This window comes from Pleurodeles waltl, chromosome 3_1, assembly GCF_031143425.1.
Source record: "Pleurodeles waltl isolate 20211129_DDA chromosome 3_1, aPleWal1.hap1.20221129, whole genome shotgun sequence".
Taxonomy (NCBI): Eukaryota; Metazoa; Chordata; class Amphibia; order Caudata; family Salamandridae; genus Pleurodeles; species Pleurodeles waltl.
Window position 1 is genome coordinate 904,346,041 of NC_090440.1, and position 25,167 is coordinate 904,371,207.

A 25,167-nucleotide genomic window follows, 5' to 3' on the forward strand; every position below is an offset into this window, starting at 1 on the left:
ACCGCCCTGAGCCCTAAAAATAAAAACAACCCCACCCCTCAAAACTAAATTACCCGACACCTGCCCTGAGTCCTAAAACCTTCCCCTCCTAATAAGTAAACTTCCCGAACCCTGCCCACCCACCCTAAGTCCTTACAAAAAAAAAGAACTATCCCAACCCCATGCCAGCCCCTAAAAACTAAGGCTAGAGTACCGCGGCACCCCCACCCACCCTAAGCCCTAAATCCATCCCCACTGCTAAAAACTATCCACCAATCCTGTCCCAACCCCACTCACCTCACCGTGTCCTCTCCTGATCCTTCCTCCTCTTCTCTCCTCACTCCTCCCTCCCTTCCTTAAACCTTCCCCCATCCCTTTAAAAATAAACGACCACGCCCCTCACCCTAAAAAAAAAAATATTCCCAACCTCCCACTCTAGCCCCTAAAAAAAGAAAAAATAGCCCGACCGCCCCTCCCTAAGCCCTTAAAAAAAAAAAAATACCCAAACCACCACCCCTCCCCTTAAAAAAAAATAGCCCTCCCTCAGCCCCCCACCCACCTCAATCCCTTAATCCACCCCTGCCCCAACCCCACTTACCTCACCAGGTCCTCGTTGTCTTCTCCTGAACAAAGCATAGCTTTTTCTGTGCCTTAACCACGCATATGCAAAGTTCAGCACATGCGTGGTTAAGGCACAGAAAAGCCATGCGTTGTTTAGGCAAGCGTGGTTACAGTTGCGTGGGAAACATCTGCGTTGTTTACAACACGTAGTTGAGGACATTTCCCGCCACAGTGATGTCAAAGTCTTAGTGGAAACATTTTCCTCCAATTATACTTGCTCTTCATCAGCCATGCACAAATTCAGTCTATCAAAAACGAAACCCGTTCTGTCATCTTCTTTTCTTTTCTTTTTTTTACAATCCAAAGTTAAACTAGTAATATTTCTCATGTTTTCACTGTATACTGTGCCTCAGAGACTGGTGTTTTCACCTCCGCATTAGTGATGTTATTTTTTTCTGCAATAATTAAATAGGGGCATCTTTCTAAAATGCAAGTGAATTATTTATTGGTTGATGCATTCTTACAAAGTGTGCTTTACCGGATGGTGTCCGTGCCCTCTACGTGCAAATAGGTGAAGTTTAACATCCTCAAAATTACATAGCACAAGCGATCAAATAAGAGTACCATATGAATTATAGGATAGAAGAAAAAGTACAGTAGGCTGAGGAGAGAATTTAGCATAAAATATAGAAGAGTGAGACTTGGGTGTTCGAGGACATTTGGGTGAGAAAAATAGGTTGATCCCTTGTTAACCTGGATGTTCAGGAATCCTTGAGTAGCGCAATTCAAGATGTCCTGAACTGTAATTTCAGGAAAGGTGATGTCTTCAGACATTTTCAATTGCAGTGTCTTCTAAATCAGCACAAGACTATCTGCCTTTTGTTTAAGCACAGGTCTTTGTTAGCTCATATTTCTCTCAGTGGTCTTATTACTATTTATAGAAAATGTCTGTTTAGAAATACTGTAACTTGGTGGGTCTTTTTTCTAAGTGTGCATTGCCTATAAATTATCCATGTGTCACTATTTCAAAACAACTTCTAGTTCTTCTGTCCTGAATAGTATTATTACATTCTGTATGTATTATAACATATTTCATGATACATTGTAGACTGCTTTAATACCATCAATAATACAATTTAGAAAACAGCTTCTTTCGAAATATGTTTCTGGTGCACAACCCAGTCATGCGCACCAGAGCACTGTCCAACAGTTTCATGATACAAAAGGAGACACACGACATGCAAAATACTGAAATCAATCCTAATACCACACCATGGTACAACAAAGAAAAAAAGCATCACTAGGGAATTCAATTTGAAATAAATCCTTCAAAAGTAATCACTTAACAGAGAGGGAGGCTATTCCTAATTGGACTTTTTTGTGGAATGGGTATCATAATTTATAGTTTAAAAGAGGCGATAAAGATGCAAGCTTTGGTACTCTACTAGTACATGTTAGAAGTGTTTCATTTGGAAACCAAACACTCTGGCCCCTTATTACAAGAAGCGAGTGTAAGGAAATGCCTCCTTGGCATGGTTACCCCCTGACTTTTTGCCTTTGCTGAGCGCTATGTTTACAATTGAAAGTGTGCTGAGGCCTGCTAACCAGGCCCCAGCACCAGTGTTCTTTCCCTAACCTGTACTTTTGATTCCACAATTGGCACACCCTGGCATCCAGATAAGTCCCTTGTAAGTGGTACCCCTGGTACCAAGGGCCCTGATGCCAAGGAAGATCTCTAAGTGCTGCAGCATGTCTTATGCCACCCTGGAGACCCCTCACTCAGCACAGGCACACTGCTTGCCAGCTTGTGTGTGCTGGTGAGAACAAAACGAGTAAGTCGACATGGCACTCCCCTCAGGGTGCCATGCCAGCCTCTCACTGCCTATGCAGGTATAGATAAGTCACCCCTCTAGTAGGCCTTACAGCCCTAAGGCAGGGTGCACTATACCATAGGTGAGGGCACCAGTGCATGAGCACTGTGCCCCTACAGTGTCTAAGCAATACCTTAGACATTGTAAGTGCAGGGTAGCCATAAGAGTATATGGTCTGGGAGTCTGTTTTACACGAACTCCACAGCACCATAATGGCTACACTGAAAACTGGGAAGTTTGGTATCAAACTTCTCAGCACAATAAATGCACACTGATGCCAGTGTACATTTTATTGTAAAATACACCACAGAGGGCACCTTGGAGGTGCCCCCTGAAACCTTAACCGACTATCTGTGTAGGCTGACTGGTTCCAGCAGCCTGCCACATCCGAGACATGTTGCTGGCCCCATGGGGAGAGTGCCTTTGTCACTCTGTGGCCTGTAACAAAGCCTGCACTGGGTGGAGATGCTATCACCTCCCCCAGGCAGGAGCTGTCACACCTGGCGGTGAGCCTCAAAGGCACACCCCTTTGTGCCAGCACAGCAGGACACTCCAGCTAGTGGAGTTGCCCGCCCCCTCCGGCCACGGCCCCCACTTTTGGCGGCAAGGCCGGAGAAAATAATGAGAAAAACAAGGAGGAGTCACTGACCAGTCAGGACAGCCCCTAAGGTGTCCTGAGCTGAAGTGACTCTAACTTTTAGAAATCCTCCATCTTGCAGATGGAGGATTCCCCCAATAGGATTAGGGATGTGACCCCCTCCCCTTGGGAGGAGGCACAAAGAGGGTGTACTCACCCTCAGGGCTAGTGGCCATTGGCTACTACCCCCCCCAGACCTAAACACACCCTTAAATTTAGTATTTAAGGGCTTCCCTGAACCTAAGAATTTAGATTCCTGAAACTACAAGAAGAAGAGGACTGCTGAGCTGAAAAACACCTGCAGAGGAAGAACAGAAGACACCAACTGCTTTGGCCCCAGACGTACCGGCCTGTCTCCTGCCTTCCAAAGAAACCTGCTCCAGCGACGCTTTCCAAGGGACCAGAGACCTCTGAATCCTCTGAGGAGTGCCCTGCTTCAAGAAAGACAAACTCCTGGGGACAGCGGCACTGCTCCAAAAGAACTGCAACTTTGTTTCAAGGAGCAGATTTAAAGACCCCTGCAACTCCCCGCAAGAAGCGTGAGACTTGCAACACTGCACCCGGCGACCCCGACTCGACTGGTGGAGAACCAACACTTCAGGGAGGACCCTCCGGCGACTCCAAGACTGTGAGTAACCAAAGTTGTCCCCCCTGAGCCCCACAGCGACGCCTGCAGAGGGAATCCCGAGGCTCCCCCTGACCGCGACTGCCTGAACTCCATTTCCCGACGGCTGGAAAAGACCCTGCACCCGCAGCCCCCAGCGCCTAAAGGAACGGAACTCCTGTGCAGGAGTGACCCCCAGGAGGCCCTCTCCCTTGCCCAGGTAGTGGCTACCCCGAGGAGCCCCCCCCCCCCTTGCCTGCCTGCAACGCTGAAGAGATCCCTTGATCTCTCATAAGAAACCATTGAAAACCCGACGCGTGTTTGCACACTGCACCCGGCCGCCCCCGCGCTGCTGAGGGTGTACTTTTTGTGCTGACTTGTGTCCCCCCCCCCCCCCCCCCCCGGTGCCCTACAAAACCCCCCTGGTCTGCCCTCCGAAGACGCGGGTACTTACCTGCTGGCAGACTGGAACCGGGGCACCCCCTTCTCCATTGAAGCCCATGCGTTTTGGGCACCACTTTGACCTCTGCACCTGACCGGCCCTGAGCTGCTGGTGTGGTGACTTTGGGGTTGCTCTGAACCCCCAACGGTGGGCTACCTTGGACCAAGAACTGAAACCTGTAAGTGACTTACTTACCTGTGAAACCTAACAATACTGTTCGATGGCATCTGTCGCTGTAGATACACATGTTGTGCATAGCCCGCCATCTGGTGTTGGGTCGGAGTGTTACAAGTTGTTTTTCTTCGAAGAAGTCTTTCGAGTCACGGTACCGAGGGACTCCTCCTCTTTGTCTCCATTGCGCATGGGCGTCGACTCCATCTTCGATTGTTTTCTTTCCGCCATCGGGTTTGGACGTGTTTCTTTCGCTCCGGGTTTCGGAACGGAAAGTTAGATCAAAATTCTGAAAATTACGTCGGTATTGTTGCGCTCGGAATCGGGATAAATAGAATCGACACCGAATCGAATCGTTAAGATCGCCGTCGCCCTTCGGGGTACTTTTCGATCCCCCGTCTGGGCCTGGTCGGCCCGACCGCGTGTGACATCGACGCCGATGGAACGGACCCCATTCCGATTCTGTCCTAAATGCCACAACAAATACCCTTATACGGACCAACATTCGGTCTGTAACCTGTGCCTGTTGCCCGAGCACAGGGAAGAAGATTGCGAGGCCTGTCGTGCGTTCCGTTCCCGAAAAACGCTCCGTGACCGACGAGCCAGAAGACTGCAGATGGCGTCCACGCCGACAGGACACCGAGAGTTCGAAGAACAAGAAGAGACCTTCTCGATCCATGAATCGGACTCGGACGAATTCGACGACCGCGAAACAGTGAGTAAGACGTCGAAAATAGCACACAAGAAAGCTGATAAGGCCCAGGGGACGCCACTGCCATCAGGCCATGGCTCAACCCATAAAGGCGGTGACCGGCCATCGGCACCGAAAAAGGCCGAAATAGTGCCGAGATCGTCCGACTCGGGTCGAGACACAGGCACCCAGCCATCTCGGGACCGAGATAGTGCTGCAGACAAAGATCGACGCCGAGATAGCGGTGCCGAAGCTGCTCGACGCAGAGACAGCGGCACCGAGGAGGATCGACGCCGAGACGGTTCGGCTCCGAAAAAAAGAAGTGGCCTCGGAGCCGAAAAAGAGCGCGGACATAGTTTCGGTGCCAAAACGACCCGCAACTGCACCAACTACCGGTTCCTATTCAGAGGAGCAATCACTGTCCTCTCAGATGAGAAAGCATACATTCGAGGAGGAGTTACAATCCACTGAGGTGGACTATACTCAAAGACCGATTTTTATTCAAAGTGGAACAGGGAAGATAAGCACCCTTCCCCCCATTAGGAGGAAAAGGAGACTCGAGTTCCAACAAGAACAAGCACCACAAACACAACTGGTGAAAAAGGTAACTCCGCCACCCTCTCCTCCACCTGCAACGCACTTTTCACCGGCACAGACTCCGTCGCATTCCCCGGCTCATACTACTATGAGCCAAGATGACCAGGACCAGGACGCTTGGGACTTATACGACGCACCAGTGTCAGACAACAGTCCAGAAGCGTATCCTGCAAAGCCCTCGCCACCAGAGGACAGCACAGTATACTCACAAGTGGTGGCTAGGGCAGCAGAGTTCCACAATGTGTCCCGGCACTCCGACCCTGTCGAGGATGACTTCCTGTTCAACACCCTCTCCTCTACCCATAGCTCCTACCAAAGCCTGCCTATGCTCCCAGGAATGCTTAGGCACGCAAAGGAAATCTTCAAAGAGCCGGTCAAGAGTAGAGCAATAACACCAAGGGTGGAAAAGAAATATAAAGCACCTCCAACAGACCCTGTCTTCATCACCTCACAACTGCCACCAGATTCGGTTGTAGTAGGCGCAGCTCGCAAGAGAGCCAATTCTCACACATCGGGCGATGCACCACCCCCAGATAAAGAGAGCCGCAAGTTCGATGCAGCTGGGAAGAGGGTCGCAGTACAAGCTGCAAACCAGTGGCGCATCGCAAACTCTCAGGCGCTCCTAGCGCGCTATGACAGAGCCCACTGGGACGAGATGCAACACCTCATTGAGCATCTACCCAAAGATCTACAAAAGAGGGCAAAACAGGTGGTTGAGGAGGGGCAAAACGTATCTAATAACCAGATACGCTCCTCTATGGATGCAGCAGACACAGCTGCAAGAACAGTTAACACAGCAGTGACTATAAGAAGGCACGCATGGCTACGAACATCTGGTTTTAAACCAGAAATACAGCAGGCAGTGCTCAATATGCCATTCAATGAGAAACAATTGTTCGGACCTGAAGTGGACACGGCAATTGAGAAGCTGAAAAAGGACACGGACACTGCAAAAGCCATGGGCGCACTCTACTCCCCGCAGAGCAGAGGCACTTTCAGCACCTTCCGCAAAACAACCTTTAGAGGGGGGTTTCGGGGTCAAAGCACACAGGCCAGCACTTCACATTCAACACCGTCCACCTACCAGGGACAGTACCAAAGGGGAGGCTTCCGGGGCCAATACAGAGGAGGACAATTTCCTAGAAACAGAGGGAAATTTCAAAGCCCCAAAGCACCTACAACCAAACAGTGACTCACACGTCACTCATCCCCTCCACACAACACCAGTGGGGGGAAGAATCAGTCAGTATTACCAAGCGTGGGAGGAAATAACAACAGACACTTGGGTCTTAGCAATTGTCCAACATGGTTATTGCATAGAATTTCTACAAATCCCTCCAAACAAACCACCAAAAACTCAGAATATATCAAAACAACACTCAGACCTCCTAAAAATAGAAGTCCAAGCATTATTGCAAAAGAACGCAATAGAACTAGTACCAAAAACTCAAAGGATTACAGGGGTTTACTCTCTGTACTTTCTAATACCAAAAAAGGACAAAACACTGAGACCAAACCTAGACCTCAGAACACTAAACACCTACATCAAATCAGAACACTTTCACATGGTCACACTACAAGAGGTGTTACCATTGCTAAAGCAACAGGACTACATGACAACCTTAGATCTCAAAGACGCGTATTTCCACATTCCAATACATCCGTCGCACAGGAAATACCTAAGGTTTGTATTCGACGGAATACATTACCAGTTCAAAGTATTGCCGTTTGGTTTAGCAACCGCGCCAAGAGTCTTTACAAAATGTCTAGCAGTAGTGGCTGCACACATGAGAAGGCAGCAAATACACGTATTCCCATATCTAGACGACTGGCTAATCAAGACCAACTCACTGACAGGGTGCTCACACCACACAAATCAGGTCATACAAAACCTCTACAAACTCGGTTTCACCATCAACTATGCAAAATCACACATTCTGCCGTGCAAGGTACAACAATACCTAGGCGCCACAATAAACACAACGAAAGGATTAGCCACTCCAAGTCCACAAAGAATTCAAAATTTCAACAAGATCATACAACGCATGTATCCAACACAAAGAATACAAGCAAAAATGATACTAGGCATGATGTCCTCATGCATAGCCATTGTCCCGAACGCAAGACTGCACATGAGGCCCTTACAACAGTGCCTAGCATCACAATGGTCACAAGCACAGGGTCACCTTCTAGATCTGGTGTTAATAGACCGCCAAACATACCTCTCGCTTCTATGGTGGAACAATATAAATTTAAACCAAGGGCGGCCTTTCCAAGACCCAGTGCCACAATACATCATAACAACAGATGCTTCCATGACAGGGTGGGGAGCACACCTCGATCAACACAGCATACAAGGACAATGGGACGTACATCAAACGAAACTGCATATAAATCACCTAGAACTGCTAGCAGTTTTTCAAGCACTAAAAGTATTCCAACCAATCATAACTCACAAATACATTCTTGTCAAAACAGACAACATGACAACAATGTATTATCTAAACAAACAGGGGGGACACACTCAACGCAGCTGTGCCTTCTAGCACAAAAGATATGGCGATGGGCAATTCACAACCACATTCGCCTAATAGCACAGTTTATTCCAGGGATCCAGAATCAACTTGCAGACAATCTCTCTCGAGATCACCAACAGGTCCACGAATGGGAAATTCACCCCCAAATTCTAAACACTTACTTCAAACTCTGGGGAACACCTCAAATAGACTTATTTGCAACAAAAGAGAACGCAAAATGCCAAAACTTCGCATCCAGATACCCACACAGGCAGTCCCAAGGCAATGCTCTATGGATGAACTGGTCAGGGATATTTGCATACGCTTTTCCCCCTCTCCCTCTCCTTCCATATCTAGTAAACAAATTGAGTCAAAACAAACTCAAACTCATACTGATAGCACCAACATGGGCAAGGCAGCCCTGGTACACAACACTGCTAGATCTATCAGTAGTACCCCACATCAAATTGCCCAACAGGCCAGATCTGTTAACAACACAAACAGCAGATCAGGCATCCGGATCCAGCATCGCTCAATCTAGCGATCTGGCTCCTGAAATCCTAGAATTCGGACACTTAGACCATCCCCAAGAATGTATGGAAGTCATAAAGCAAGCAAGAAGACCATCCACTAGGCACTGCTATGCAAGCAAATGGAAAAGGTTTGTTTGCTACTGCCGTCATAATCAAATCCAACCGTTACACGCATCTCCAAAGGATGTAGTGGGTTACTTGCTACACTTACAAAAATCAAACCTAGCTTTCTCTTCCATTAAAATACACCTTGCGGCAATATCTGCATACCTGCAGATTACCTATTCAAATTCACTATTCAAGATACCGGTCATTAAAGCATTTATGGAAGGCCTTAGAAGAATTATACAACCAAGGACGCCACCCGTTCCTTCATGGAACCTCAATGTTGTCTTAACAAGACTCATGGGTCCACCTTTTGAACCCATGCACTCTTGCGAAATACAATTCCTAACCTAGAAAGTTGCATTTCTCATCGCCATCACATCTCTACGGAGAGTAAGCGAAATTCAAGCGTTTACAATACAAGAACCTTTTATCCAACTACACAAAAATAAAGTAGTCCTAAGGACCAATCCTAAATTTTTACCAAAGGTTATTTCACCGTTCCACCTAAATCAAACTGTAGAACTACCAGTGTTCTTTCCACAGCCGGATTCCGTAGCTGAGAGGGCACTACATACATTAGATGTCAAAAGAGCACTAATGTACTACATTGACAGAACAAAAAACATCAGAAAGACTAAACAGCTATTTATTGCATTCCACAAACCTCATGCAGGAAACCCAATATCAAAACAAGGTATAGCCAGATGGATAGTTAAGTGCATCTAAATCTGCTACCTTAAAGCAAAAAGACAGCTGCCCATTACACCAAGGGCACACTCAACCAGAAAAAAAGGCGCTACCATGGCCTTTCTAGGAAATATTCCAATGCACGAAATATGTAAGGCAGCCACATGGTCTACGCCTCACACGTTCACCAAGCACTACTGTGTAGATGTGCTATCCGCACAACAAGCCACAGTAGGTCAAGCCGTGTTAAGAACCTTATTTCAAACTACTTCCACTCCTACAGGCTGAACCACCGCTTTTGGGGAGATAACTGCTTACTAGTCTATGCACAACATGTGTATCTACAGCGACAGATGCCATCGAACTGAAAATGTCACTTACCAGTGTACATCTGTTCGTGGCATCAGTCGCTGAAGATTCACATGTGCCCACCCACCTCCCCGGGAGCCTGTAGCCGTTCGGAAGTTGGCTTACACTTTGTACATTTGTAAAAATATTTTTTAAACCTTAAATAGGTACATACTTATTCACTCCATTGCATGGGCACTATTACTACAACACAACTCCTACCTCACCCTCTGCGGGGGAAAACAATCGAAGATGGAGTCGACGCCCATGCGCAATGGAGACAAAGAGGAGGAGTCCCTCGGTCCCGTGACTCGAAAGACTTCTTCGAAGAAAAACAACTTGTAACACTCCGACCCAACACCAGATGGCGGGCTATGCACAACATGTGAATCTTCAGCGACTGATGCCACGAACAGATGTACACTGGTAAGTGACATTTTCATTACCTCCCCCAGGAACTGTGAAAATTGCACTAAGTGTCCACTTTTAAAACAGCTTATTGTGTTTTATGTAAAAAGTATACATGCTAATGTAATGATTCAAAGTCCCTAAAGTACTTACCTACAATACCTTTCAAATGAGATATTACATGTAGAATTTGAACCTGTGGTTCTTAAAATAAACTAAGAAAAGATATGTTCGATGGCATCTGTCGCTGTAGATACGCATGTTCTGCAATAGCTCGCCATCTGGTGTTGGGCCGGAGTGTTACAAGTTGTTTTTCTTCGAAGAAGTCTTTCGAGTCACGGGACCGAGTGACTCCTCCTTTTGTGTCCATTGCGCATGGGCGTCGACTCCATCTTCGATTGTTTTTTTTCCGCCATCGGGTTCGGACGTGTTCCTGTCGCTCCGAGTTTCGGAACGGAAAATTAGCTAATTTCGGAAGATTTTCGTCGGTATTGTTGCGTTCGGGATCGGCGTACTTAGATTCCACACCGCATCGAAGATCGAAGAGCTCCGGTGCCCTTCGGGGTAGTTTTTCGATCCTCCGTCGGGGCCTGGTCGGCCCGACCGCGTGCTGAAGAACGCCGATGGAACGGACCCCGTTCCGTTTCTGCCCCAAATGCCACAATAAATACCCCTACACAGACCAACACTTGGTCTGCAACCTGTGCCTGTCACCTGAGCACAGCGAAGACACCTGCGAGGCCTGTCGTGCGTTCCGGTCCCGAAAAACACTCCGAGACCGTCGAGCCAGAAGACTTCAGATGGCGTCCGCACCGACAGCCCAACGGGAGTTCGAGGAACAGGAAGAGGAAGGTACCTTCTCGATCCAAGACTCAGACTCCGAAGGATTCGACGATACACAAACCGTGAGTAAGACGTCGAAAACCACACAGAGAAACATTTACAAGGCCCAGGGGACGCCACTGCCATCCGGCCATGGCTCCACCCATAAATTCGGTGACCGACCGTCGGCACCGAAAAAGGCCCAAACAGTGCCGAGGTCGTCCGACTCCGGTCGAGACACCGGCACGCAGCCTTCTCGGGACCGAGAAAGTGCTGGAGACAAGCCTCGACACCGAGATGCCGGTGTGGACACGGCTCGACGCCGAGACAGCGGCACCGAAACAGATCGACGCCGAGAGGTTTCGGCCCCGAAAAAGAAAAAAGTCACCTCGGAGCCGAAAAAACACGCAGACAGGGTTTCGATGCCGAAACAAACTGCAAGCGACCCAGCTTCAGGCTCTTATACAGAAGAGCACTCGCTAACCTCCCAAATGCAGAAGCATAGGTTTGAGGAAGAGCTACAAGCAACTCATGTGGACCATACGCAAAAGCGTATCTTCATACAGCAGGGGACAGGAAAAATAAGCACCCTTCCCCCCATTAGGAGAAAGAGAAGGTTGGAGTTCCAGACTGAACAGACACCACAACCAAAAGTGGTGAAAAGAGTTACCCCACCACCCTCTCCTCCGCCCGTGATTAACGTCTCACCAGCACAAACTCCATCACACTCCCCAGCTCACACCACCATGAGCCACGGTGATCAAGATCAGGACGCATGGGACCTATACGACGCCCCAGTGTCAGATAACAGTCCGGAGGCATACCCTACGAAGCCATCTCCACCAGAAGACAGCACCGCGTATTCTCAAGTGGTGGCTAGAGCAGCACAATTTCACAACGTAAGCCTCCACTCAGAACAGGTCGAGGATGATTTTTTATTCAACACACTCTCCTCCACCCACAGCTCATACCAAAGCCTGCCTATGCTCCCTGGTATGCTCCGGCACGCAAAAGACATCTTTAAGGAGCCGGTCAAAAGTAGGGCAATCACACCAAGGGTGGAAAAGAAGTATAAGGCGCCTCCTACAGACCCGGTTTTCATCACTACACAGCTGCCACCAGACTCTGTCGTTGTAGGAGCAGCTAGGAAAAGGGCCAACTCTCACACATCTGGAGATGCACCACCCCCAGATAAAGAAAGCCGCAAGTTCGATGCAGCTGGTAAAAGAGTCGCAGCACAAGCTGCAAACCAGTGGCGCATCGCGAACTCCCAGGCACTACTTGCGCGCTATGACAGAGCCCACTGGGACGAGATGCAACATCTCATTGAACATCTGCCCAAGGACTTACAAAATAGGGCAAAACAAGTGGTTGAGGAGGGACAGACCATTTCCAACAACCAGATCCGCTCCTCCATGGACGCTGCAGATACAGCTGCACGGACAATTAATACATCTGTAACTATCAGAAGGCATGCATGGCTCCGAACGTCTGGATTTAAACCAGAGATTCAACAAGCAGTTCTCAATATGCCTTTTAATGAAAAAGAACTGTTCGGTCCAGAAGTGGACACAGCGATTGAGAAACTCAAAAAAGATACGGACACTGCCAAAGCCATGGGCGCACTCTACTCCCCGCAGAGCAGAGGGAATTACAGAACATTCCGTAAAACGCCCTTTCGAGGGGGGTTTCGGGGTCAAAGCACACAAGCCAGCACCTCACAAGCCACACCGTCCAGTTACCAGGGACAGTATAGAGGAGGTTTTCGGGGACAATATAGAGGAGGGCAATTCCCTAGAAATAGAGGAAGATTTCAAAGCCCCAAAACCCCTACTACTAAACAGTGACTCACATGTCACTCACCCCCTCCACACAACACCAGTGGGGGGAAGAATAGGTCATTATTACAAAGCATGGGAGGAAATCACTACAGACACTTGGGTTCTAGCAATTATCCAACATGGTTATTGCATAGAATTTCTACAATTCCCTCCAAACATACCTCCAAAAGCACAAAATTTAACAACACACCATTCCAATCTCCTGGAGATAGAAGTGCAGGCACTATTGCAAAAGAATGCAATCGAATTAGTGCCAAACACACAAATAAACACAGGAGTTTACTCACTGTACTTTCTGATACCAAAGAAGGACAAAACGCTGAGACCAATCCTAGACCTCAGAGTAGTGAACACTTTCATCAAATCAGACCACTTCCACATGGTCACACTACAAGAAGTATTGCCATTGCTAAAACTACACGACTACATGGCAACTTTAGACCTCAAGGATGCTTATTTCCATATACCAATACACCCATCGCACAGGAAATACCTAAGGTTTGTATTCAAAGGAATACATTACCAATTCAAGGTACTGCCTTTCGGATTAACAACCGCACCAAGAGTCTTTACCAAATGTCTAGCGGTAGTCGCTGCACACATAAGAAGGCAGCAAATACATGTGTTCCCATATTTGGACGACTGGCTAATCAAGGCCCATTCGTTCATAGAGTGCTCAAATCACACAAATCAGATCATACAAACCCTCTTCAAACTCGGGTTCACCGTCAACTTTACAAAATCCAACATTCTGCCGCGCAAGGTACAACAATACCTAGGAGCCATAATAGACACATCAAAGGGAGTAGCCACTCCAAGTCCACAAAGAATTCTAAATTTCAACACCATCATACAACGCATGTATCCAACACAAAAGATACAGGCAAAGATGGTATTACAACTCCTAGGCATGATGTCTTCATGCATAGCCATTGTCCCAAACGCAAGACTGCACATGAGGCCCTTACAACAATGCCTAGCATCACAGTGGTCTCAAGCACAGGGTCACCTTCTAGATCTGGTGTTAATAGACCGCCAAACTTACCTCTCGCTTCTGTGGTGGAACAACATAAATTTAAACAAAGGGCGGCCTTTCCAAGACCCAGTGCCACAATACGTAATAACAACAGATGCTTCCATGACAGGGTGGGGAGCACACCTCGATCAACACAGCATACAAGGACAATGGAACGTACATCAAACAAAACTGCATATCAATCACCTAGAACTTCTAGCAGTTTTTCAAGCACTAAAAGCTTTCCAACCAATAATAGTTCACAAATACATTCTCGTCAAAACAGACAACATGACAACAATGTATTATCTAAACAAGCAGGGGGGGACGCACTCCACGCAGTTAAGCCTGCTATCACAAAAGATTTGGCATTGGGCAATTCACAACCAAATTCGCCTAATAGCACAATTTATACCAGGGATCCAAAATCAACTCGCAGACAATCTCTCTCGAGATCACCAACAGGTCCACGAATGGGAAATTCACCCCCAAATTCTGAACACTTATTTCAAACTCTGGGGAACACCTCAGATAGACTTGTTTGCGACAAAGGAGAACGCAAAATGCCAAAACTTCGCATCCAGATACCCACACGAACAATCCCAAGGCAATGCCCTATGGATGAACTGGTCAGGGATATTTGCTTACGCTTTTCCTCCTCTCCCTCTCCTTCCTTACCTGGTAAACAAACTCAGTCAAAGCAAACTCAAACTCATATTGATAGCACCAACTTGGGCAAGGCAACCCTGGTACACAACGCTGCTAGACCTATCAGTGGTACCCTGCATCAAATTGCCCAACAGGCCAGATCTGTTGACACAGCACAACCAAAAGATCAGACACCCAGATCCAGCATCGCTGAATCTAGCAATCTGGCTCCTGAAATCCTAGAATTCGGGCACTTACAACTTACCCAAGAATGTATGGAAGTCATAAAACAAGCCAGAAGGCCATCCACCAGGCACTGCTATGCAAGTAAATGGAAGAGGTTTGTTTGCTACTGCCATATTAATCAAATACAACCATTACACACAACTCCAGAACATGTAGTGGGTTACTTGCTTCACTTACAAAAATCTAACCTTGCTTTCTCTTCCATTAAAATACACCTTGCAGCAATATCTGCATACCTGCAGACTACCTATTCAACTTCCCTATATAAGATACCAGTCATTAAAGCATTCATGGAGGGCCTTAGGAGAATTATACCACCAAGAACACCACCTGTTCCTTCATGGAACCTAAATGTTGTCCTAACTAGACTTATGGGTCCACCTTTTGAACCCATGCACTCCTGCGACATACAGTTCCTAACCTGGAAGGTGGCATTTCTCATCGCCATTACTTCCCTAAGAAGAGTAAGCGAGATTCAGGCGTTTACAATACAGGAACCTTTTATACAACTACACAAAAATAAAGTCGTCCTAAGGACCAATCCTAAATTTTTGCCAAAGGTTATTTCACCGTTCCATCTAAATCAAACGGTGGAACTTCCAGTGTTCTTTCCACAGCCAGATACCGTAGCTGAAAGGGCACTACATACATTAGATGTCAAAAGAGCATTGATGTATTACATTGACAGAACAAAAAACATCAGAAAGACTAAACAACTCTTTATTGCATTTCAAAAACCTCATGCAGGAAACCCAATTTCAAAACAAGGTATAGCCAGATGGATAGTTAAATGCATCCAAATCTGCTACCTTAAAGCTAAACGACAGCTGCCCATTACACCAAGGGCACACTCAACCAGAAAGAAAGGTGCTACCATGGCCTTTCTAGGAAACATCCCAATGCAAGAAATATGTAAGGCAGCCACATGGTCTACGCCTCACACATTCACCAAGCACTACTGTGTAGACGTGTTATCCGCACAACAAGCCACAGTAGGTCAAGCCGTATTAAGAACATTATTTCAGACTACTTCCACTCCTACAGGCTGATCCACCGCTTTTTGGGGAAATAACTGCTTACTAGTCTATGCAGAACATGCGTATCTACAGCGACAGATGCCATCGAACTGAAAATGTCACTTACCCAGTGTACATCTGTTCGTGGCATCAGTCGCAGTAGATTCGCATGTGCCCACCCGCCTCCCCGGGAGCCTGTAGCAGTTTGGAAGTTACCTTCAATTATTTATATATGTATCATCTCAACCTTAAATAGGTGCATTCTTAGTCACTCCATTGCATGGGCACTATTACTACAATTCAACTCCTACCTCACCCTCTGCGGGGAAAAACAATCGAAGATGGAGTCGACGCCCATGCGCAATGGACACAAAAGGAGAAGTCACTCGGTCCCGTGACTCGAAAGACTTCTTCGAAGAAAAACAACTTGTAACACTCCGGCCCAACACCAGATGGCGAGCTATTGCAGAACATGCGAATCTACTGCGACTGATGCCACGAACAGATGTACACTGGGTAAGTGACATTTTCATTTTCTATAACAAAACCTATTGGCTGGATTTGTCTCTGAGTGTGTGTTCCTCATTTATTGCCTGTGTGTATGTACAACAAATGCTTAACACTACTCCTTTGATAAGCCTACTGCTCGACCACACTACCACAAAATAGAGCATTAGTATTATCTCTTTTTGCCACTATCTTACCTCTAAGGGGAACCCTTGGACTCTGTGCATGCTATTCCTTACTTTGAAATAGCACAAACAGAGCCAGCTTCCTACAGCGAGTTAAAATCCCTGTTATTTCCATATCCATATCAGGGGATGCCTCTTGCTCCAATCGGATTCCCTCTTGATGCTAGGCCTTCAACCACTGACAAACTGCAGTTTTGGAGGGCTGTCCTGGTCCCATTGTTGAACGCTGTCCCAGTGCCACTGTCGAAGTCACAGGATCATCTTAGGATCCTGCAGCAGGAGGTGGCAGCCCTGCTGCATTAAGGAGCTTCGAAGTTGGTTCCAGAGTAGGAAATCAGGCAGGGGGGCTACTTTTAATACTTATGGCTTTTAAAAATGGCATTGGACTTCGTTCAATCCTAGATTTCAGAATCTTGGACTTGTTCTTCTCCAGGAAAAGTTCAAGATGCTGTTCCTCGTGCAGGTTCTTCTGGCACTCAAAGCAGAAGACTAGACTGGTTGCCTTCCTATACTTCATGATGCTTACTTCCACATACCTATCCGGCAGCCTTACAGGAGGTACTTGCATTTCGTGGTAGGGTACACACCATACCAATTTGTGGTCCTCCCATTTGGGCTGACATTGACACCTCAAGCCTTCACCAAGGTGAATGGCGTGGTATCTAGGTGGCTGGCAGCTTAAGGTCAGCTTGCCACAGATGGTGGTGGATCTCCTGCAGGCAGCACTGTACCTGCTGTTTGACCTGGGCTTTTCCAACAACAGGTTCAAGTATCACCAACAGCCTCATCAGCACCTTCTGTTCACAGGGCCAGTACTGAATAGTACTAAACCAAACTTTCTTGAGAGCCTTCCCTCTTCCAGGACATTCAGGTATGATTCTGATGTTTCTGAAGTGGTCTGTAGTTTCAGTTCTGACGTTTTTGTGCCTGGTAGGTCTGCTGGCTTCCTGCATCCTCCTGGTCACTTACGCATGCTGGCACATGAGGGTTTTCTAGAAGTGTTTTCTTTGGCAGTAGTTCTACATGAGTATCTGTTGGATACCATCATGATCTCCCAGGACACAGCTGCTGGTCTGAACTGGTGATCAATCAATGGCAGAGCACCTTTCCTTTTGTCCTTTTCTGTCAGTGACTATGGTGGTAACAGATGCATCCACACTTGGGCTGGTGGCTCCTTTAAAGAAACTGGAGATCATAGGCCTCAGCAGATGTTTTACATCATCCTGTTCGAACTTCAAGCTATGCAGCTAGCATTCACACTGTTCCTCCCATCCCTTTGCAGCTTGCCTGTCCATATCTTGCAAGTCAATATGACTGTAATGTGATCTGTCAGCAAACATGGAGTGGTGTCTCACCTTCTCTATTGGGAGTGCTGACGCTCTAGACTTGAGTGTACCAGCATGGCACCTAGTTAGTGCTCAAACATGTGGCTGGCTCGCTGAACACCCGGCGTCTCCACCTGGAGGTGATACAGACCATTTTTCCTCATGGGGCACCCCACAGGTGGTCCTTTTGGCTACTCTCTACAACACATATTTCCAATAGTTCTGTGCCCTCTTGTATTCCTTGCAGAGAACCTTGGGGCTGATGCTTCAGTTGAAGTTTAATTTTACACTTCATTACACATTTACTCCCAGACCCTTCATTCTTTGTGTGCTGAGGAATATTTGCTAGGACCAGCAAAGGTAAGTTAAATATTTATTTGCAAAATTAATAAAAACCGTAGCATACATTAAAATAATATTGCATATAAAGCTGCAACAGCAATGTTAATAAAAACATTAAAACCTGAGAATATTTATATATTTAGTATTTGTGAATGAGTTAGCAAGTTTCTGTTTTTGTGCAACTTGGTTTAAAGATTTTGTAAAACGACAATTCAGAATAGTATCCATTGGAATAAAACATGCAGTAACGGCCTGTCTACAGGAACTGTCGCCTCACTGGTTCCAAAGTGCTGTCAGCGAAGCTCTCCTTTCCCTCATGAGGCCGGGGCAGATACAAAATAGGTGGATGACATTCTCCTCTGCTGCATGACGAGACTGCGTATGAATAGTTCTTTGATCCAGAGCCAAGGCGTGGTATGGGCATGTTCAGGGAGAAGGTCAAAGCAGTATCTAATGAAGGACTCCTTTAGCTGGTTGGACCAACCAGCATCCAAATACGGGTGAGGTTTAAGGGCTTTATATTCATTTATAACAGACCAGACATGTGATCTGGTGGATAGAGACTCTTTATCGCTGACCAAAGAGATTTCTTTAACTATCCTATTTATTATTTTTTTGGGAGGCCCCCTGCAGGAGTGTTGAGTCCCATAATGTTCGTAACACGTCAATGGCGCTGTTTAAGTACAGACAAGCTGGACAATTTTTTTTAATTTTTTTTTTAATTTCATGCCAGAGAGCTTTATTCGAAGGGTTATCCAACATGGATTGTATTCCCTTCCATGTTTTAATATATGCCCCCTTTCTGGGGATTGGTTGATATACTAGACCAAACACAAGTCTGATCTGAGCTGGAGTTGCATTGGACCATTCAGGGATCTCTGTAGTGTTCAAAATGCTAGGGATAGAGCACTGCCCTTCCTTTGTTAACTCCTGCCTGTGTTGGTTGAAGCAGCCTTTATCATCAAATAGGACCAGGCCTAAGCCATTTTTGCCACCCAGACTGCCCGAGAAGGGTGTGGTACTGGGGCCTCTTTGACTCTTCCTTTATCACCAGCTCCATCTTGCTCTCAGGGCAGACCTCCACTTGTATTTGGAGGGGGAATTGCTGCACACCAACCTCCAGACCCCTCAACTTCTTGCCTGGAGTTTGAGCAGTGACACCAAAGAGCCTTCTAGCTGCCGTTGAGTGTGGTTGATTTTATTTTCCAGCTTATTGCCCTAAACAAAATCCGCTCAGTCTGAAAGGTGGTACAGATTTTTCTCATGGTGTGTGGTGCAGAATGTAGACCCTTTTGAAAACACGCCTTTCTGGAAGTCCTTCATTTGCTCTGTCATTAGCAGAGATGGGTAGTGCATTTGGCAGTGTCAAAGTATATACATTCCTGCTCCATCTGCATTTATCTGCTTTGTAGATGTCATCCCTCTTCATATCCAGGCTTATGATCAAGTTCTTGAAGGGATTGACACATGTGCCTTGTGACACCTTGTGTAATGCCACAGTAGAATTTGAATCCTATTTAGATTTATTTTTTATTTTTTGTATGGCTGCTTTCCTTGAGCTCCCACACGGTTGTCAGTTCCATTTACTTCCAACACTGTAGGAAAATGCCACTGTTGGCATCGTTACCCCCTAACTTTTTTCCTTTTGTTGATGCCAGCTTTGTTGATGCCTGCTAACCAGGCCCCAGCACCAGTGTTCTTTCCCTAAAACTGTAAGTTCCTTGTAAAAGGTACCCATGGCCCTGTGGCCAGGGAAGGTCTCTAATGGCTGCAGCATGTATTATGCCACCCTGGTGACCCCTCACTCCGCACATTCATACTGCCTCACAGCTTGTGTGTGCTGGTGTGGAGAAAAAGATGTGTGCTGGAGGAGAGAAAAAGACTAAGTCGACATGGCACTCCCCTCAGAGTGCCATGCCCACAACCCACTGTCTGTGGCATAGATAAGTCGCCCCTCTAGCAGGCCTTACAGCCCTAAGGCAGGGTGCACTATACCACAGGTGAGGGCATAGCTGCATGAGCACTATGCCCCTTCAGTGTCTAAGCCAATTCTTAGACATTCTAAGTCCAGGGTAGCCATAAAGAGTATATGGTCTGGGAGTCTGTCAAACACGAACTCCACAGTTTCATAATGGCTACACTGAATACTGGCAAGTTTGGCATCAAACTTCTCAGCACAATAAATCCACAATGATGCCAGTGTGGGATTTATTGACAAATGTACACAGAGAGCATCTTAGAGATGCCCCCTGCATGCCAGTCCAACTGCTAGTGCTAGGTTGACTGGTCTCTGCCAGTCTGCCTCTTCCATACTAATTTCTGGCCCCATGGGGTGAGTGTGTTTGTGCACTCTGTGACCAGGAACAAAGCCAGTCCTGGGTGGAGGTGCTTCACACCTCCCCCCTGCAGGAACTGTAATACCTGTCAGTGAACCTGAAAGGCTCAAGCCTGGTGTTTCAATGCCCCAGGGCACTCCAGCTAGTGGAGATGCCCACCCCCCGGACACAACCTCCACTTTTGGCGGCAAGTCCGGGGAGATAATGAGAAAAACAAGGAGGAGTCACCCCCTCAGCCAGGTCCACCCCTATGGTGACCAGAGGTGAAGTGACCCCCTCCTTAGGAAATCCTCCATCTTGGTTTGGAGGATTTAGCCCAGAAGGAATAGGGATGTGCCCCCCTCCCCAAAGGGAATAGGCTCAAGGAGGGTGTAGCCACCCTCGGGGACAGCAGCCGTTGGCTACTGCCCTCCAGCCCTAACACACCCCTAAATTTCGTATTTAGGGGTGACCCTGAACCCAGGAAATCAGATTCCTGATGACCTACAAAGAAGAAGGAATGCTGACCTGAAAACCCCGCAGAGAAGAAGGAAGAAGACAACTTTGGCTCCAGCCCTACCAGCCTGTCTCCTGATTCAAAGAACCTGCCTCAGAGGACTGCCCTGCAACTACAAAGGACCAAGAAATTCCCATGGGCAGTGGCCCTGTCTAAACCAAGAAGAAACCATCTTTAAAGGGATTCCCACCTTACTCCAGAAGTGTGAGTCCCCACCACTCTGCACCTGACGCCCCTGGCCCATGTCCATAGAAACCAACACCACAGAGAGGACCCCCAGGCGTCTCCGACAATGTGTCCACCCTGAGTCAACCTCTCTGCACCCCCACGACGACCCCTGCAGAGGGAATCCTGAGGACCACCTGAAAGTGACTGCCTTGTGAAAAGAACCCAGACGCCTGAAAGAAGCACTGCACCCGCAGCCCCCAGGCCCATGAAGAACCAACCACTGGTGCAGCAGTGACCAGCAGGCAGCCCTCACCCTTGCCCAGTTGGTGGCTGGCCAGAGAAGCCCCCTTGTGCCCTGCCTGCAACGTCTGATTGACCCCCAGGTTCCTCCATTGATTTCTATCACAAACCAGACGCCGTGTTTGCCCACTGCACCCGGCCGCCCTTGTGCCGCTGGTGCTGGGTGTTTGGGGTTGACTTGAACCCTCAACGGTGGGCTGCCTATGCCCTGGAGACTGAACTTGTAAGTGCTTTACTTACCTCAAAAACTAACCTGTACTTACCTCCCCCAGGAACTTTTGAATTTTGCAGTGTCCACTTTTAAAATAGCTTATTGCCATTTTATGCCAAACTGTGTAGATTACTGTCTTGATTCAAAGTTCAATCTATACATATGCAAAGTACCTTACATTTAATGTACTTACCTGCAATTTGACTCTTGTGGTTCTAAAATAAATAAGGAAAATAATATTATTCTATATAAAAACCTATTGGCCTGGAGTTAAGTCATTGAGTGTGTGTTCTCATTTATTGCTTGTGTGTACAACAAATGCTTAACACTACCCTCTGATAAGCCTAACTGCTTGACCACACTACCACAAATAGAGCATTAGTATTATCTGTTATTGCCTCTGTCAAGCCTCTTGGGGAACCCCTGGACTCTGTGCACACTATCTCTCACTTTGAGATGGTGTTTGTAGGAAGCTGGCTCTGTATACACTATTTGTTTTCTTGTGGCCATGTTTTTCTTGCGGTTATTACTTTGGTGAGAGGCCTCAATGACTCGCAGGTACTGACTGTTCACCTACCTTTCATGTGCTTCTGTTTGGATAACTAATAAATCTGACAGATATCCTGTCTGCCATATTACAACTGTTTTAAGACATAAAGTACGTGTTACAAGGTGGACCGGATATCTGTTATGTTTGTGACAGAGTACCCATCCACAAAACTCTGCATTCTTAATCTCTTTACTGCAGCAATCGTCACATACGCAGATATTTGATGTAATTGTTGTAACCTGTCGCTTGGTCATTGACTTCTAATCCACCCAGAAATAAAGTACGATAAATAAAGGGCTCAGGCAAAATCTGCTTGGAAATTATTTTTTGTCTATGCCAATTTAGGTAAAATCTGTTGTAGGTTTTCCATGTCACTGCTTATTTAAAGACGACAATATGCCTTAGTCATTCCTATCTGATAGAGACTTATATATATGCATGTTCCTTACTTTAGAATTTTCCCCAGTTGTCAATCTGGATCTGGAGATTTTTCTTGAGCAATACTGCGCGCCTTCATGTGGCGTCGGTTGGTTTCCCATCCGCCATTGGCATTGTGCATGCTGGACATGACGTGGCGGGTCCTATATAGGCACCGCCTTGGTGCGCTGTCACCAGTTCTTTTCATTCCACACCAGCCAGCGCTGATCTGAAGAATAGCTTCTCCATAGTCACTTTTTGACTGGCCTTTTCAACATTTTATCAAATATTTTTGAGTGTCTACACTCCTGGTGCGTCGAGGAGGTATTCAAATAAGACCGGTTTCAAGCCCTGCAGATCTTATCATTGGGCAGTGTCCGTCACTGATCTGCACCTCGCATGCTTGTGGTGTCTAAAGTGCAACCATGTCCTGAAGTCATGCTCTGAGTGCTGGGCCATGAATCCGAAAGCTTTGAGGGAGTGGTCCCTACAGCTCCTTGCAGCCCAGCGCTCGGCTTTGCATCGCTCCCGATCTCGGATGAGAGGAATGTCCAGAGAATGGTCGTGGAGTCCTCCTTCATCTTCAGCCCATTCCAAGTCCTCGGGATGGTCGGGTAAGTAGAGGTACAAGAAGAAGTCAAAGAAAGATAAGTGTTCTTTCACTTCACCCCATCTGACTGGTGACGAGACGAAAGAAAGGGAGCGTCGTTGTTCCAGGCCTCTGTCCTCCGAGCCTGGGTCGGCGTCGCACCTCCCAGAGTTTCCAGGAACTGGAGTGACCCCCTGCCCAAATAAGTGAATTTTATGAGGGCACTCTGACGCCAATGGAGTGCCTTTAGGCCCCCTTGGGTTCCACACTGGCAGCTTCGACTTCGGCTCCAGGGGCCACCCATGGATCCATTCCCAGATCTGAACTGGCACCAGTCGTACCACCTCAACTTTCCTCAATGCCGCTTCCAACGTCAACCCCATCTTTATTGCTGACTCCAATATGGACCGCGATCGATGTCTCATGATGCCAACTTCAGCAGGGGCCTTACCCCCATGTCAGATCCTGACCCTTATTCTTATGGGTTGGGGTATGGTGAGTGATAGTAGGGGTCGCTGGGCCCTTTAGAATACCAGTTTCAAGACCCTCTGGGTTGGCGGATGGACCTGGCTGAGGCCAGTGGTCTGGATACTCCCTCTGACGCTGGTATGCTTTCTCCCCCTACCGTGGATACAGAGGAGGGAGCATCATATTCAACGGCAGTGCAAAGAGCGGCCGAGGTCCTTGACCTCGAGCTACCTTTGGTGGCAGTCAGGACTAACCTCCTGGGGCTTCATCCTCTGAACCCCTTTTGCCCTTTAATGAAGCCTTTACTGATGTCCTGCTAGGAACCTGGTCCTAACCAAGTACAGGGGCTTCTGTGAACCGGCAATCGCCCACCACCATAGATCTGCTCCAAACGACCCAGTGTTCCTGATGCAACACCCCACCCGTGAGAGCTTGGTTATCCAAGCTTCTATGTCTCAGTGTGTATTCTCTTCTGCACCCCCGGATAGGGAATCCAAGAGGCTGGACCAACTTGGGAAGAAGATGGTTTCTTTCACCAGCCTGGCGTTGTGGTCCGTGAACACTGCATGCCTTTTGGGACATTCTACCCATACTCTATGGGACACAGTTGAACAAGTGCTGCCACAGGTCGTGGAGGAGGCCGATCTCTCTCAAGCTATTGCAGACAGGAGAGACGCAGCAAAGTTCACAATCAGATGAGGGCTCGACACGACCTACTCACTCAGCAGAGCAGTTGAATCGATGATGTCCTTGAGATGCCACGGCTGGTTGAGGATGTCCGTTTTTCAGGGAATGTCCAATCTACCCCTAATGACATGTCCTTTGATGGCACCCGTCTCTTCAGAGACCAAGCAGACTCTGTGCTCTATCGCTTCAAGAGTTCTCATGCTACGGCCAGTCCTTGGGCTTTGCAGCTGCCCATAGCCCTTTTCGGTCTGCTTTTCGCCCCTTTTGTGGCCACAGAAGGGGCACCCAACCATGTCCATTCCCCTCCAGCCACTGTGCCTCGCACGCAGCCCAGCCTCTGTGTGGCAGCAGGCAACATGGGATTCACTGTCCCGTGGATCAGGGAGCCAGCAGTCCCACACCCAACTTCCCCTTATGCTACCTCCGAACCTTCCTAGTTAGATGATTCCCCACCAGGGACCAGTCAGAGGCATAATTTGCCATCACCTGCTCCGCTAGCAGTCCATGTCAGGCACATGGGGTTTTGCATAGTCCAAAGGGGCTATTCCCTCCCCTTTAAGACTGCCCCTCCATCCATGCCACCATCCTATGATCGGATAACAGAGGGTCACTTGGCCAAGAGAGCCATAACCTCCTCGCGGAAAAGTGCCAAGGGCCAGAAGTAGGTCATGGCTATTTTCTGGTACCCAAAAAGGACAAGGGCCCTGCACCCTGTCATAGACTTTCGGTCCCTCAATCTCTTCCTCAAAAAAGAGAAGTTCAGAATGCTCACTCTGGCTCACTTTTCATCTACCTTGGACCCAGGAGACTGGATGGTAGCGTTAGACTTGAGGGGCGCTTATTTT

The 25,167-nt window shown here is 47.5% G+C and overlaps 1 protein-coding gene across 1 annotated transcript in view; it reads left to right on the top strand.

The window, feature by feature from the left end:
- GNL2 (G protein nucleolar 2) overlaps positions 1-25,167 on the top strand; it is a 359,926-nt gene that overhangs the window by 330,349 nt on the left and 4,410 nt on the right. The gene's annotated exons all lie outside the window — the stretch shown is intronic.